The following is a 14,399-nucleotide window of genomic DNA, read 5'->3' on the forward strand; positions in this document are numbered from 1 at the left end:
ACTTATTAGTTAAAATTAAGATCATGAGTCCCAAATCACATATATAATTTCCTTTTGAGGAAGTATATGGTTTGGTTTATGGTTCATTATCTGTCTTTCATTCGATTCATTTTCATGAAAATCATGGAAGATGGATTTCTTCTCAAGCTACAATATGACCGACAAGGAATACCTTCGTTTGTTTATTCCACCACCACATCTTCCCCATGCTCTTGCCGGGTTTCTCGAACATTAAAACCAGGTTCTTTTTCTTAAACCCTTCCTTTATTTTGTTTATTTCCTACCAAAATTTGCTCCACTGGGTTGCTTTTCTTTCCCAAAATGACGTTTCTTTTATGCACTAGATTGATTATTGGGTTTGAAATTTATTATAATGTAATTAGAGCGGCCCAAGGTCCTGCCTTAAATGGGTATAAATAAAAATTTATGCCCAGGGATATCAAAATTTAGGAAGTAAACAGAGCATGTCAAATCTCTGTTGAAGTTGTACTTTTCACGGTTGATAATTTGATTCCAGGGTGAAGTTTCTTAGCTTGTGTATTCTTTTTCTTTTTCCCTTGGCCAACTAGAACTAGTTTTTCTTTCATCGAATAGATTGGGTTGATAGGTGACTTTCTAATGCTACAAACTGCCTCCCTTTCTTTGGAGTCCTGCTTCATATCAATCTCTTTTACCACAGTTTGGATGTGCATGCAAACAAAATTATTCAGTTGTCTCCTACTTTCGTGTCGTTTGGTTCACAGAATTTAACTTTCTCCCGACATCCACATTAGAATGCTTTGATAACCATTTCTAATCAAATATAAAATATATGGTATTTGATATCTTTAATTTTCATTTAGAATGTGGTGCATGTTCACTTTGTATTATCATCAATTGGTGAAAGTTGGCTGGTTCCGTATTATCTTCAAACATATCTGGATTAAGAAAAGATATGTTTGAAGAAGTATGAAACTAAAATATGTGTAACTGGAGGAAATGGCAATTCATGCCATGCTACCTAGCTAGTCTACTCATTGGCTTCTTAGTCCTAGATTTTGAAAATTTTCCTTCCGCAAGCCTAATGATGGCAACAATCTAGCGAGCTAGATTTAATGGTCCAATTATATATGTGTCTAATATTAATGCGGGATAAAAATGACAAAAATCAATTCTCCTTTTCATGACACAGAATTGGACTGTAAAATTGAAACAAAAAGAACCTCTCAAATTAAAGTTTGAGGTCCATCCATACAAGCATCTAGATAACAAAAAGACAACTAAGATCGAGACGACATAATTAAATATCAAATTCTCAATGATAAGTACGATTCAAAGTTTGAGCGTTTTTATTTCTTAATGATTTCATTATTTTACCTTGCAAAACTTAACTACTTTTTCACTTTTGCATCCGATGTTTAAAAATTAAGAATCTATTTTCACTAAGTTTCAAAAATTGTAAGTGTTGCCCATCTGTTACTCAAATTCGTCTTCTCTAACAGAAAATGACCCACGTATGCCACACGTGGATCTTTAGGGGAGAATGTCCCCAAAATACCCTTGACAATCAATTTTAAAAAGCTTAGATTACTTTGTGAATGGTGATGTGGTATCAAACATTTCTCTTTTTCATTATAAGGAGCTCCTAGTGAATTGATGATGTGGCAAAACCTTGGACTTATTAATTAGAGACTAACAGCGCATGTTTTAAGAATTGCCATGTCAATTGAATTGAACCAAAAAAAAAAAAAAAAAAAACCAATTAATTAATTAAAAGAATAAAAAAGAAATTAATTATTATTATTATTATTTTGAGGCGGATGTGGTAAGAATAATACAGTAAAAAAGCGACAAATGGAATGTTAGAAAGCACAATCCAAATGGTGCTGAGTCTAGATGCTGGAGGTTGAGGTATTTACAAGAAGATTTCAAATATGATATTTTCGTTTGAAGTTGTAATTTATAGGAATTAACTATCTAGTACCAACTTCAAGAAAAAAGCCTTAATTGGAGCCAAATTTAGCAGCCTCTCACATCCACATTATTTAGAAGCAATTTTGTTTTGTTTTGTTTTGCTTTGTTTTTTAACAAATTCAAATGCAAATTTAGAATTTGATTACTTGAAAAAAAATCACAGTTTTATATTTTTCTATAAAATTCACGCTCGGTACAAACTCAAATGCTCAAAACATCCATAATTGCATGCATTTTTTAAATTTAAGACCCATATTTGAGTTGAGTCCACTTCTAATCCAAAAAAATAGATTGAAATTCCTGTAATATTTAGAGTATTTTAGAAGATACAAATCTTAAAATTCCAAATGTTCCTTATTAAGAAAAAAAAAAAAAAAAATCCCTAACTAAAACGGTACGTATCGAGTTGTGGAAAGAAAGTCTAAAACTATTCATTTCAAGGGGACAAAAGTGGTGTGTAGACCCCGCATTACCTAAGATCTGCAAGGAATTTAGATCCTGTCTGCTCTATACAATGTCCCAGATTTTAAGAATTAAAGCCCCTTGTACTGTAGGACCATAACGATGTCTTTCGCTGTACAACATGTTTTTCTCAGTTGCTTTGATTCGTTACTTGTACTACGCTTTCCTGTTGCCAGATTACGTTTTAACAAGCAAAGTAATTTGTGGTTGGTTTTGGTTGGTGCAAAAATGAAAAGAGCAGAAAGATGTGGACTTCACTCTTTTGAGAACACAACAATGTACTTTACTGTACTACATTTTCTTTCTCGAGTTGCTTTGATTTCTTACTTCTACTACCACAATCATTTTTCCCTTCTCTTATATAGATGTTTCACCAAGCAAAAATGAATGAAAGAAAAAAATATGCTAGTCTCGTATGCGTATTAATCCACATGGGCCCAAATAATAAATTATTAAATTTGTGATATATTATTATTAGATTTTGGTTCAATAATAATTTTAAATGTCACATTAATTTTAAAAGAACGTAAGATGAACATGAAAACAACATTTAGGATTACTCCACTTTAAATAAGATGAACAAAACTTATGGTGTCTTCGGGTCAATAAAAAGAAAAAATTCAATTTATGCTTTGTCTGACAGATGGAGGACAATGAGTCAATGAGCACTTTTCCTTTTTTAAAGTTTGTTGAAATACTATTTTGTTGCAAATGAACTCATGAAATACTTAATGAAGAGTATAAAGTAGTTGAATTATTTTGATCATATGTAATTCAATTGTTATTGCCTTTTGGCTTAAAACAAGGAGGGGATACATATATAGACACAATCCCAAACGCATCATGCACAATATATTATATATTTTCACACCTAGGGGTTTAGGTGTGAAAATTTCGCAAATAATTATGGGAGTATGATGCCTGATTCAGATTGGTGGCAGTGTTAGGCTTTCTATATTATCATGTTCTTTTCCGTTATATTTTTCATTCCTTTTTTTTTTTTTTTTTTTTTTTACATGTCCGCACAAGAGGAGGGAGGGGGATTCGAACTAGTGACCTCCACTTTATTAAGTGTGGTCTCAGCCGATTGAGCTACCTCTTTGAGACTTATATTTTTCATTCACGTATGTCAAAGACTCCCTAATATGCATTTATACTTTGTGTCATCACGAGTTGTCATGAGAGCAAACGAATGGTACTATATATTGGGAGTATGTGCTACACCTGCGACATTTGGACCAAGAGGAATAGGAATTAGATGAACAAAATCGACGTTATTAATTAATTAATTAATATGAACAAAACTTATGGTTTCCGTGCACTTCTCCTTTTTAAAATATATTGATTCCTTGGATTACTAGTTGCGTTCCACGTACATGAACATGACCTTGTTGCTTATTTCATGATATTTGTGAAATGCAGAACAAAGAGTTTTTTTTGAGGCATAGAAAGTATTATTAGTCCAAGGACCATCGCTTGTGTGGAGAGATATTTATAAGACTCGGTAAAAAGAATGGATCCCTCCAATTCCTTTGAATCTCAAGCATTTGTTAATGCTAATCAACTCGAGCAAGCAGAGACCATCAGTTGCATGGATCGTAATTCCTACTATGCTGCAGCAGAAGGCAAAATCGTGGTCTTCAAAGATATCACCGATCAGTCTTTTGACCTCCTACTAACCCCAAATAAAAAGAAAGTTCTCCATATTTACATCAAAACCCTTAATTCAGGATCTGAATCAACTAACCAACTCTCCAGTTCGTTTGAATCTCAAACAGAGGCCATCACTTGCATGAGTTGTGATTCCTACAATGCTGCAGCAAAAGGAAATATCGACTTCTTCAAAGCTATCACCAACCAGTCTCTTGACCTCCTGCGAACTCCAAATAAAAACACAATCCTCCACATCACAGCTCTCAATTCAGGATCGGAATCAACTCTCAATGCTGGATCAGAATCAACAACAACCCTCAATACAGAAGCGGAATCAACAACCCCCAATGCAGGATCGGAATCACCCACCCTCATTGTACAATCAAAATTAACAACAAACTTTGTGGAATAAATTCTTAATATGTCTCCCTCATTGTTGTGGCAAGCCAATGCCAAAGGTGAAACTCCATTGCACATTGCAGCAAGGTACGGGCATGATGGCATGGTGAAAGTTCTAATCAAATATTGTGCCCAACTCTCCGTCAAGACCTTGAAGAGGGGATTGAACCCGTAAAGGAAAAGCTTAGGATGACGAACAAAGAGAAAGACACGGCTTTGCATGAGGCTGTACGTTATAATCATCTTAAGGTGGTTGTTAGATAATATTATTTATTATTATTTACTTTCTTTGGTATTATAGGGTTACTAGGTTTACCTTTTCTTATTCTACTAGGTCTGTATTATTCGCCTATATATAGGCCTCTTCTGTACATTATATTGTGTGATTCAATATACAACCTTATTCTCAACATGGTATCAAAGCACAGGTTCTGAATCACCTCAAAATTTGTTCGCGTCTAAATATTTTTCCTCCGGCGCCGCCAGTGTTATCCGGCGAATCCTTCTCTCTGATCCTCACGGTTCTCTATCTTCTCCTCGAGGTTTTCAGCGTATCACTATACCGCTTGAAAGCCCGGAAGACAACCGTCCCAGAGCCGCCGCACACAGCCATATCGGAGCCCACACGCTCTGCCCAAAGGTTCGGCAATTCCGCCACTACCGTCCAGCCACCACGGTGGTCCGATTGCTTCCCTCAGGCCACCAATCGATAGATCTGCTCCCTAGGATTCCGGAACAGGCCTCAGATCCTCCATACGACCTTCCACGCGCCCCCAGAAGTTTCGCGCGTCAGATCCATGCGCCAGTACACGCCTCTTCCGTTCACGCGTGTACCACACGCGCCATCGCACCCACGTGCCACGTCATCATAGCCACGTCAGCCCTAATTGCCACGCCAGCATAGCCACGTCAGCCCTACGTGCCACGTCACCAGTGACATGTCACCACTTGTGACACGTCATCAGTGCAACGTCAGCATTACGTGCCATGTCAGCATAGCCACGTCATCAGTATCATGTCAGAACTTGCCACGTCATTAGTGCCACGTCAGCGTTGACTTTGGCCGTTGACCGTTGACTTTTTGTTGACTTCCAGAGTTGACCAGGTGCTTTCTTACCTATTTTTTTCGTCCTGATTTCATATTTGTAGTCTGTTTTTGCATTTGAGCCTTCCAGATGGCACAAAACGAGATTTTCATCATGTTCGGACTGTATTGGATGGAACAAACTATATGTTATGGTCTTAATCTATGCGCAGCTTTCTTAAAGGCCGCAAGCTTTGGCTTTATGTCACTGGGGAGATCCAAAAGCCAGTTAAAAAGGATTTTGAGGCAGATGAGGCTTTTACCACTCGTCTTATTGATTGGGATAGCAAACATCATCAGATTCTTACATGGTTCCGTAATACCACTATCTCATCTATTTCTGCACTCTTTGGTAGCTTTGATGAAGCAAAGGGTGCTTGGAATATGCTTGCTTCTCGTTATTCTTCTGTAGATGGTGCTCACGAGTATCAGCTTTTGTTTGAACTTTTCCATCTCAGGCAGGAATCTGGTCAGAGTATCAATGATTTTCTTGCCCGCATGCAATTCTTGTGGAACCAAATTCATGTTTCTGATCCTATTTGGAAGGATCCCACTGATGCTCAGATGTATGTTACCCGTAGAGATCAACATCGCCTTCACCAATTTTTGATGGCTTTGCGTGATGATTTTGAGCCTGTTCGTGTGCAACTATTACATCGTTCTCCTCTTCCCACTTTGGACACTGCTATCTTCGAACTTGTCCGTGCCGAGACTAGATCGCAGACTATGCGCTCTCAGCCTAGTCATACAGTGTTGGCTGCACCATCCTCTGGCTCCTCGTCATTCCAGCGAGAGTATTATGACAGGTCAGGTACTTCTCGACTCCCTCCTAAGTCTCGCGATAATAATTACTGTCGCTATTGTCGACGTCGAGGGCACACTATTGACAAGTGTTGGCGTAAGGGAAGATCTAATGCACCCACAGCAACAGTTGCTCATACTGAAAGTGGTTCATCTCCAGTTGCTTCATCTCCAGCTGCTCCCTTTTCAGTTGCCCCCTCTGGCCACGCATCAGGATCTAGTGTCACCTTATCTGCAGCTGACTTCGAGACAATAGTCAACCAGGTCGTCCTATCTCGTTCTGGTAATGCATCTTCCTTTGTCCTCTCAGTTTTGCCAGGTACCTCTTCCTCTTGGCTCTTTGACTCTGCTTGTTGCAATCACATGACACCTCACCCTACTTCCTCTACCACATCTGTACCTTCCCATCATTCTTCATTCATTCGCACAGCTGATGGCTCCATTATGACTGTTAAAAATATAGGCACTATCAATACACCTTCCCTTTCTGTTCCTGAAGTTTTTCATGTGCCTGGATTATCCTTCAATCTTCTTTCTGTTGGCCAACTGTGTGAACTTGGATATAGACTTGTTTTTTACTTTTCTGGTGTGCATGTACAGGATCCTCGTACGAGTCAGACCATTGGGACCGGGCGTAGAATTGGGCGTATGTTCGAACTATCATCCTTACATCTCCCCGCCACAGGCATCTCTGCTGCAGCCTCTTCATCATCACCATCTCTTGCACTTTGGCATTCGCTTCTTGGTCATGCATCTGCCTCTCGCGTTCAATTTTTAGCTTCAAAGGGTTTGTTAGGTTCAGTTTCCAATAATTCTTTTGATTGTAGTTCATGTCAACTTGGTAAACAACCGGCTTTGCCATTTAATAATAGTGACTCTCATGCTACTGCTTCTTTTAATTTAATTCATTCTGATGTTTGGGGACCTTCTCCCGTTGCTAGTATGAGTGGCTCACGTTATTTTGTTATTTTTGTTGATGATTTCTCTTGTTACAAGATATGGGTGTCTCTCTTTCTTCTGCTACTCCTGTATACTGTGATAATAAAAGTGCTATTCAGATTGCTCATAATGATGTTTTTCATGAACGGACAAAACATATTGAGATTGATTGTCATTTTGTTCATCATCATCTTCTTCAGGGCTCACTACAACTTCATTCTGTCACGTCCCGTGATCAGCTCGCAGACATCTTTACAAAGTCACATCCTCCAGGACGTTTTCGTGATCTTGTGTCCAACCTCAAGTTGGTCTCTCGCACTCCACCTTGAGCTTGTGGGGGGCTGTTAGATAATATTATGTTATTATTATTTACTTTCTTTGGTATTCTAGGGTTGTTAGGTTTACCTTTCCTTATTCTACTAGGTCTGTATTATTCGCCTATATATAGACTTCTTCTGTACATTATATTGTGTGATTCAATATACAACCTTATTCTCAACAGTGGTAGAATTGTTGATCAAAGAAGACCCTGATTTTTCATATTCTGCTAATGATGCTGGTGAGACTCCACTTTACATAGCTGCCGAGAGAGGGTTTCAAAGTGTGTTGTTCGAAATTTTAGACAAATGCAAATCACCAATGCATAGAGGCCCCCTTGGTAGAACGGCTTTGCATGCTGCTACGATACAACGTGATATATATAGGTACTATCTATTTATTTTCTCAATGTTCTACTTGCATGGTTAATTTAGTAATTAATGAGTAATGCAGCTTTAATTCTTTAAAGTTTGTTATAATTTTGATAAAAATTATGTGGTGGACCAAAAATAAAAAATTCATGACAATAAGGACGCTTGATATGTGTGGTATAACAATTCAACCCTCTTATAAGTTTTTAACTACTTATTTTTATCACAATTTTTTTATAAACAATGAAATTAGTGTACTTTATTATGGATTTTTGTGTCTGTTTAGCCTTTAGGATATGATAAACTGTCAAGACGAGGTCTGACGTATTGTGATAATTGCTCCAACTTCTTGACAGCCAAAGTTCATCAACTTGGAAGAACAACGTGTTATCCATGCATGTTTAATTAGAATCTAACACAAGAAGTATATTTCTTCAAATTTCAAATATTATTTTCAAATTAAAAGATTTAAATTTTATCATATGATCAGCTTGTCGATATTAATGTATGAATGAATATGATAGCTATTGTTGAGGGAATAAATGTTGAATTCTTAACATCCTAAGAATTTTAAAGAATCCTAATTTAATACGAAGAGTGATTTATAATTAGGCTCATGAATCACATAGATGTCTACCAGTTTTAGGCAAAGTTTGTTGCAAAAGTTAATGTGTCGAGAGGTATATATGTGTGCCAATCAATTTGCTACTTTTTTACTTTTTTCCCCTTTTCCCCTCTCCTGCTTTGATTAAAAAAAAAAAAATCAATTTCCTACGAGGAATATTGGCTTTGCATTTCTCGATCGTATTTATAAGAATTCCACATAACTATCACATTGTACCAAATTTTTACATGACATAATGATGTAAGACACTCCCAAGAAATTAGTCCGAGGAGGAATTTCCGAGAGATTATTCTAGGAAGAGTTTCCGAGAAATCATTCTTGAGACTTCATCCTTAGAGATTTTTTCGAGAGATTATTCCCGAGAATCCAAATCCGATGGATGATCGCCAAAAGGTAACCTGAGCCATTCCAATCCGAGAGTTCATACCAAGGTTAACATGCATATATACCCCAAGATGAAAAGGCACAACTGGCACGTTAATGACGAGAATCACCGCTAAGCTAAGATCTTATTTACTAAAGATTTTATTTTAATTAAGACTTTATTTCCTTTTTTTACTGGCCGTGTTTTGCTTTCTTCGAGGAAAATAGGATTGCATCGCTGACAATGGTAGTCTTCTGTCGAGAAAAGGCATGACCATCTATATATGTTGATGTTTATCAAATTTTCACATGACATAATAATGTTATTGAGGTTGGATGAGTCATGGAAATTTTTAAGGCCGTTTGCTAACCTCTTCCATGTTTTTTTCTTTTTTCTACCAAGAAAGTTTTTTTTTTTAAAAAAAAAATTAACAAAAATTTTAACCACAAAACATTTACTACAAACTCAAATGAATTTCACATTTATGTCATATCAAAATAAGTTTTCAATAAAAAAAAAAAAAAAAAATTACATTCTAAAAAAGAAGAGTTATCAAACACTTCAATACTTTATTTTGTATTCTCATATATGATTGTTTTGTATTATTTTTTTGGTCTATTACACCACACCGACAAAATATAAGAATTATTATATTAAGTTTAAAACAATATTGTTAATGACTCAGTCTTCGTTGGACGCTAGGGAAGTCCAGGAGCACTACGTCAGAAGTGAGTGTATGGAAATATTGGTGTTGAAATTAATAACGCTATCCAATCAAAGACCAACTAATTCGTGATTAATTTGGCAATAAAGACCTGTCGCATATATCTCGAGATCAAGAGTCTTCGTTTCACATTTGTGATTAATTCATCACGACTGGATTTGTAATTATATGCAGTAATGTTTGAAAATTCAGCTGCAATTAATCCTTGTTAACTTCTTTATGATTGTACTATATATAACCAGTCAAAATTTTCATTTACAAACATCAAATCAATAAAATAAAATAAAAACCAAGACCTTTTTTAGAAATCGATAGTTTATGGAGAGCCTTTTCACTTGAACACAACTTTTCCACCAAAATCTTTACAGGTGTGTAAGCTTTTGCTTCCCAAACTGATGTACCTCAGCAAATCTTAAGCTTGAGACCCACTTGCAACATTTCCACCAAATAAGATACGTGCCCAATTTTTCAGACCATGTGTGAGGGAGAGGAGAGATATGAACAACTAAGGAAAGAGACTCTTGTAGGTGACATGAAATTTAATTTCTCCCACTAGCTTGGAAGAAATTTGTGTCCAATAATAAGAACCCCTTCTTGTACACTGTACAGTTTGACAAAGTCGGTCTTATTGAGTGGTCCTCCTATGGCAGCAACCCTTTCTTGACTTGGTCGCGACAAGGACAAAAGACAAAGAATTAAAAGCAAGAGAGAGAGAGAGCAACGTCAAGTTAAACATAAATTCATATTACAGTAATAGAGAAAGATCTCTACAATTAAGTATTAGCAACTAAGTGACTGGAAAGGAATTTCAACTATCGACACCGGTCAATACGTAGCACTTATCGTCAAAAACAACACTCCAAAATTGTATTAAGATTAAACCACAAACGACCATTCAATCTTTAACAAATGTGAAAAAAGCGTCACAATTTTCTTCTTTTTCTTTTTTTTTTTTCTCTTCTTGCGCCGCACTCTTTCTTTTTTCTCCTTTTTCTCTTTTTTTCGTCTCTTAGTCTCCTAGACTCACGTGAATATATTGCATACAAAAAATTTCAACTCTTTGTGCTTATTCACGTGGGTGTTGGTCTCCACCTAAAGAGGGACACCCCAACAATTAGGACATGTTATATTTTAACATTTTCTACAATTATTATTTATTTTTCTTTAGCACAATGAATTCTTACTTGGTCCATGCTACAATAACAGCTCATTAAGTTGGGCTGAGGCAGTGGCGAAGCCAGACATTTCATAATGTAGGGGCCAAAAAAAATTTTTGCATCCTAAAAATTGTGTTGTCCTAAAATTTTTTTTTGAGGGGTAGTACCACTAACATGTATTATTCTCTTAATTTGATCAAAGCCTAAAAAGACTAAACAGTATCATAACGCATTAACACAACAACACAAATAGCAATAATGCAATATAACACTTCAAATTCGAAAATTAGTTTCCAGCTTACTTTGCAGAAATTCACACTCAGTTTCAAGCTTTCAGTTATCAGTTATGCTACAATTTTCGTCGTATTGTTTAATTGTTCTACATCAAATTGATGTCCATTTATAATGGGTACCACTAACATGTATTATTCAATTTATTCTCTTAATTTGATCAAAGCCTAAAGAGCCAAAGAGGCATAACACAGCAGTAATATAACACTTTCAGTTTCTGGAATCAGAATAAAAATAATTAAGTAGATTCTTGGAATACCTCAGTGTTTCCGGTAAAAGTCCAAGCTCCATTTAGGTAAATAAATCATAATAAAGGACGAGGTACCTCATGATCAACAACTCCGATTGACGATCGTTTGTGGTCCGATTGGGCAGAAAATTGGCAGGGATGTTAATGATACGTGATTCTTCATTGTGAACTGTGGAGATTAGATTTTGAGCCATTCTGTATCGGGGATGAGGAGAGGAAGAAAAGGAGATAAGAAAAGGAAGAAGAGAAACGAAGGAAAGATGAGAACATTGAGAAGAGAAGAAAAGAAAAGGGAGAAAGAAAAATGAGGAGAGAGAGGAGCTGATGAATTGTCAGGTACGAAATAATAATTGTGTATACCTTAAGACAAAAATAACCTTTGTCTTATATAACTATGATGAAGAAAGATAAGTGCAAAATAGTCTTATACAGGGAGAATGTAGGGGCCTCGCTGGAACTTGGGGAGAATAGAAGAAAGAAAAATTTTTAAATGTAGGGGCCCGAGCTGGAACTTGAGGAGAATAAAAGAAAGAAATTTTTAAAATGTAGGGGCCGTGCTGGAACCTGGGGAGAATAAAAGAACAATTTTTTTTTTTTTTGCAGGGGCCGTGGCCACTGCCCGCCCTAACGTGGCTCCGCCACTGGGCTGAGGCCTGAGGACAATAAAGTAGTGGATGACAGGAAAATGTGAAACAACTGGAATTGGAAAGAAAAAAAAAAAATTCTGAAACATGATAGGATCGGTGCAATATGTGGTGGTTAGGTTTCCAGCCGAAGGAGTTTGGGACAAAGTCCGAAAGAAAGTAGTGGATGACATCTTTTCGTACACCACTGTCTTTTGTCTCCTGTCTTACATCTTTTCCTTCCTTTTACTTTTCCAGTCTTCCCTATTCTTTGAGTTTGTTCATACCTGCTCAAATTATTTACAGAGCACACCAATAAAGTAGTGAATGACAGGAAAATGTACATGAAACACGTGGAAAGAAAAAGCAATATGTGGTTTTATACCTTTTCCTTTCTTTTACTCTTACCCTTTTCCTTCAATTTGTTCATACCTCATGCTCAAATTATTTACAGGGGTAAAACTCTCTGAAACTAGTGCGAAATTCAATTTTATCCTCAACTTGTTATAGACTTTGCCTATATATTTGGGAACAACGTTGCCTTACTCCACACTACTCATAAGTCATAACCATCTCACCTGCCTTTTTTTGTTTTTTTCTTTCTCCGGTGATCATTTCTTTGTTTTTCTTTAATCATCTTCGTCTCCCCATATCACTCTTCTCTGTCTCACATAGTTGCTCAATGTGGACATAACGACCTGAAGTCACTTTCATGCTGGAAGCCACCACTTACGATTGTCATCGCCACCACGGTAATTTCACCATATCTCACCTTTTTTACTCAATTACTTAAGATGTTTGAGCTTTTTCTCTCATTTGGTTGTTGCCGTTTAGCTATGAAATTTCGCATAAGAATTCGTAATGTAAGTTTTGTTGGCTTAATTCAGTTTCAAAATGTAAAGATTACTGTTTACGAGCTCAAACAGTAATATAGAATACGCAGGATCCAATCTCCACCGTTCATAATGTAGATTCATGTATTATGAACGTTCCTGCAAAATTTCAGCTCAATCGGACCACAAACGTCCAACGATCGGAGCTGTTGATTAAGACTGGACGGCATTTCCAGAATGCTGTTTCACCCATTGCATGTCCCGTCCGGACAGGCCTTCCCCGGATCTGGACCGCATTTCCAGAAACCTTATTTTTGCTCCACAAGGCCCTGTCCGGACACCCCGTAAGTTTTAGGCCCAAAAACATGATTTTAAGTGGGTTAAGTCTAGGGTTTTGTCGGGGGTATATATACATCATTATAGAAAAGAGGCACGAATTTTTTACCCCAGAGAGTTCATCGGAGGCTGTGCTAAGAGAGATCATATGTGGTGAGCGTTAAATTAAATCTCTTAGAATTTTAGTTATTCATTTGATAAATCTACGGTTGAAAATTGGAAGGGTCCGATAAAGGAGAATCACGTTGAAGAAGATTGTAAGTAAAGAGACGAGTTATAGGCTTGTCGATCTTACAAAGCCAGGGTCTTGCAAAGGGTTGTAAGTGTTCCTAGTGTCTGTAATCTCTGGATAATCTTTTGATAGTGATTTCCTAGGTTTAGCTGCCCCGGAGAGGTTTTACTTTTAGATCGGTTTCTAAAAGGTTTCCTCTTCGTAACCAAAATATATCTGTGTCTGTCTCTTTATTGCTTTATATATTTTGGGTGATTGAATTGTTTATTGTTTCATAGTATTAATTCCGCATAAATTGTGATAAGCAAGTTTTTGGAGTCGGCATAGCGTTTTTCAAGTTTGATGCTTGATTCAGATTGGTGGCGGTGTTAGGTGTAAAAAATCATTAATCACGTAGGACAGGACTGTTAATTATTGCTATTTGTACCCTTATTTATGTTATATATATTATAAATAAAAATCATATACAAAACGACTTCATTTTAGTGCGTTTGATGTAATGTTTCAGTTTTAAGTTTAATGATATTGATCTTTATTCAAAATAATAATAATAATAATATTCTTAAGCTTGATTATTTTGAAGCCGTCTAATTATTTAGAAAATGCCAAAAATCATCTAAAATAGGTCTTAAAATAAGGCTCAACTAAGGCTCGAAACACCAAAATAGGCTGAAAATACCCATTTTTTTAAAAAAGCGCTTATGCAGTGGTTATTTATAAATGCACCTAAGACAGAAAAGCGATTAAAGGTAATAATTGTTAACTGCAACCGCTCACCCCTACTAATACGCATATTTTATGCCATCATGAATTGTCATTAGAGTACGGCTGAAATAGCGGGTAGGCCAACCGCCCTAACGATTAACTGTCTAACCGCTTTTAAAGGGGGTTATAAAAAACTGTTAACCCCATATATATATGAAACACGTCATTTTGACTTTTTCTATTTTTTTTTTCTTTCTCTTTTTCATTTTAAAAAGCGGC

The 14,399-nt window shown here is 36.5% G+C and overlaps 1 protein-coding gene across 1 annotated transcript in view; it reads left to right on the forward strand.

Moving 5' to 3' along the window:
• Positions 1 to 12,582: 12,582 nt before the first annotated feature.
• The window catches only part of LOC132178260 (protein ACCELERATED CELL DEATH 6-like), a 42,222-nt gene continuing 40,405 nt past the window's right edge, over positions 12,583 to 14,399 (forward strand). The window contains exon 1 of the mRNA XM_088515203.1: positions 12,583 to 12,766. The gene's annotated coding sequence lies outside the window, so the exon portion shown is untranslated. The remainder of the gene's footprint in view (positions 12,767 to 14,399) is intronic.

This window comes from Corylus avellana, chromosome 4 (assembly GCF_965113065.1).
Source record: "Corylus avellana chromosome 4, dhCorAvel1.hap1.2, whole genome shotgun sequence".
Lineage (NCBI taxonomy): Eukaryota > Viridiplantae > Streptophyta > Magnoliopsida > Fagales > Betulaceae > Corylus > Corylus avellana.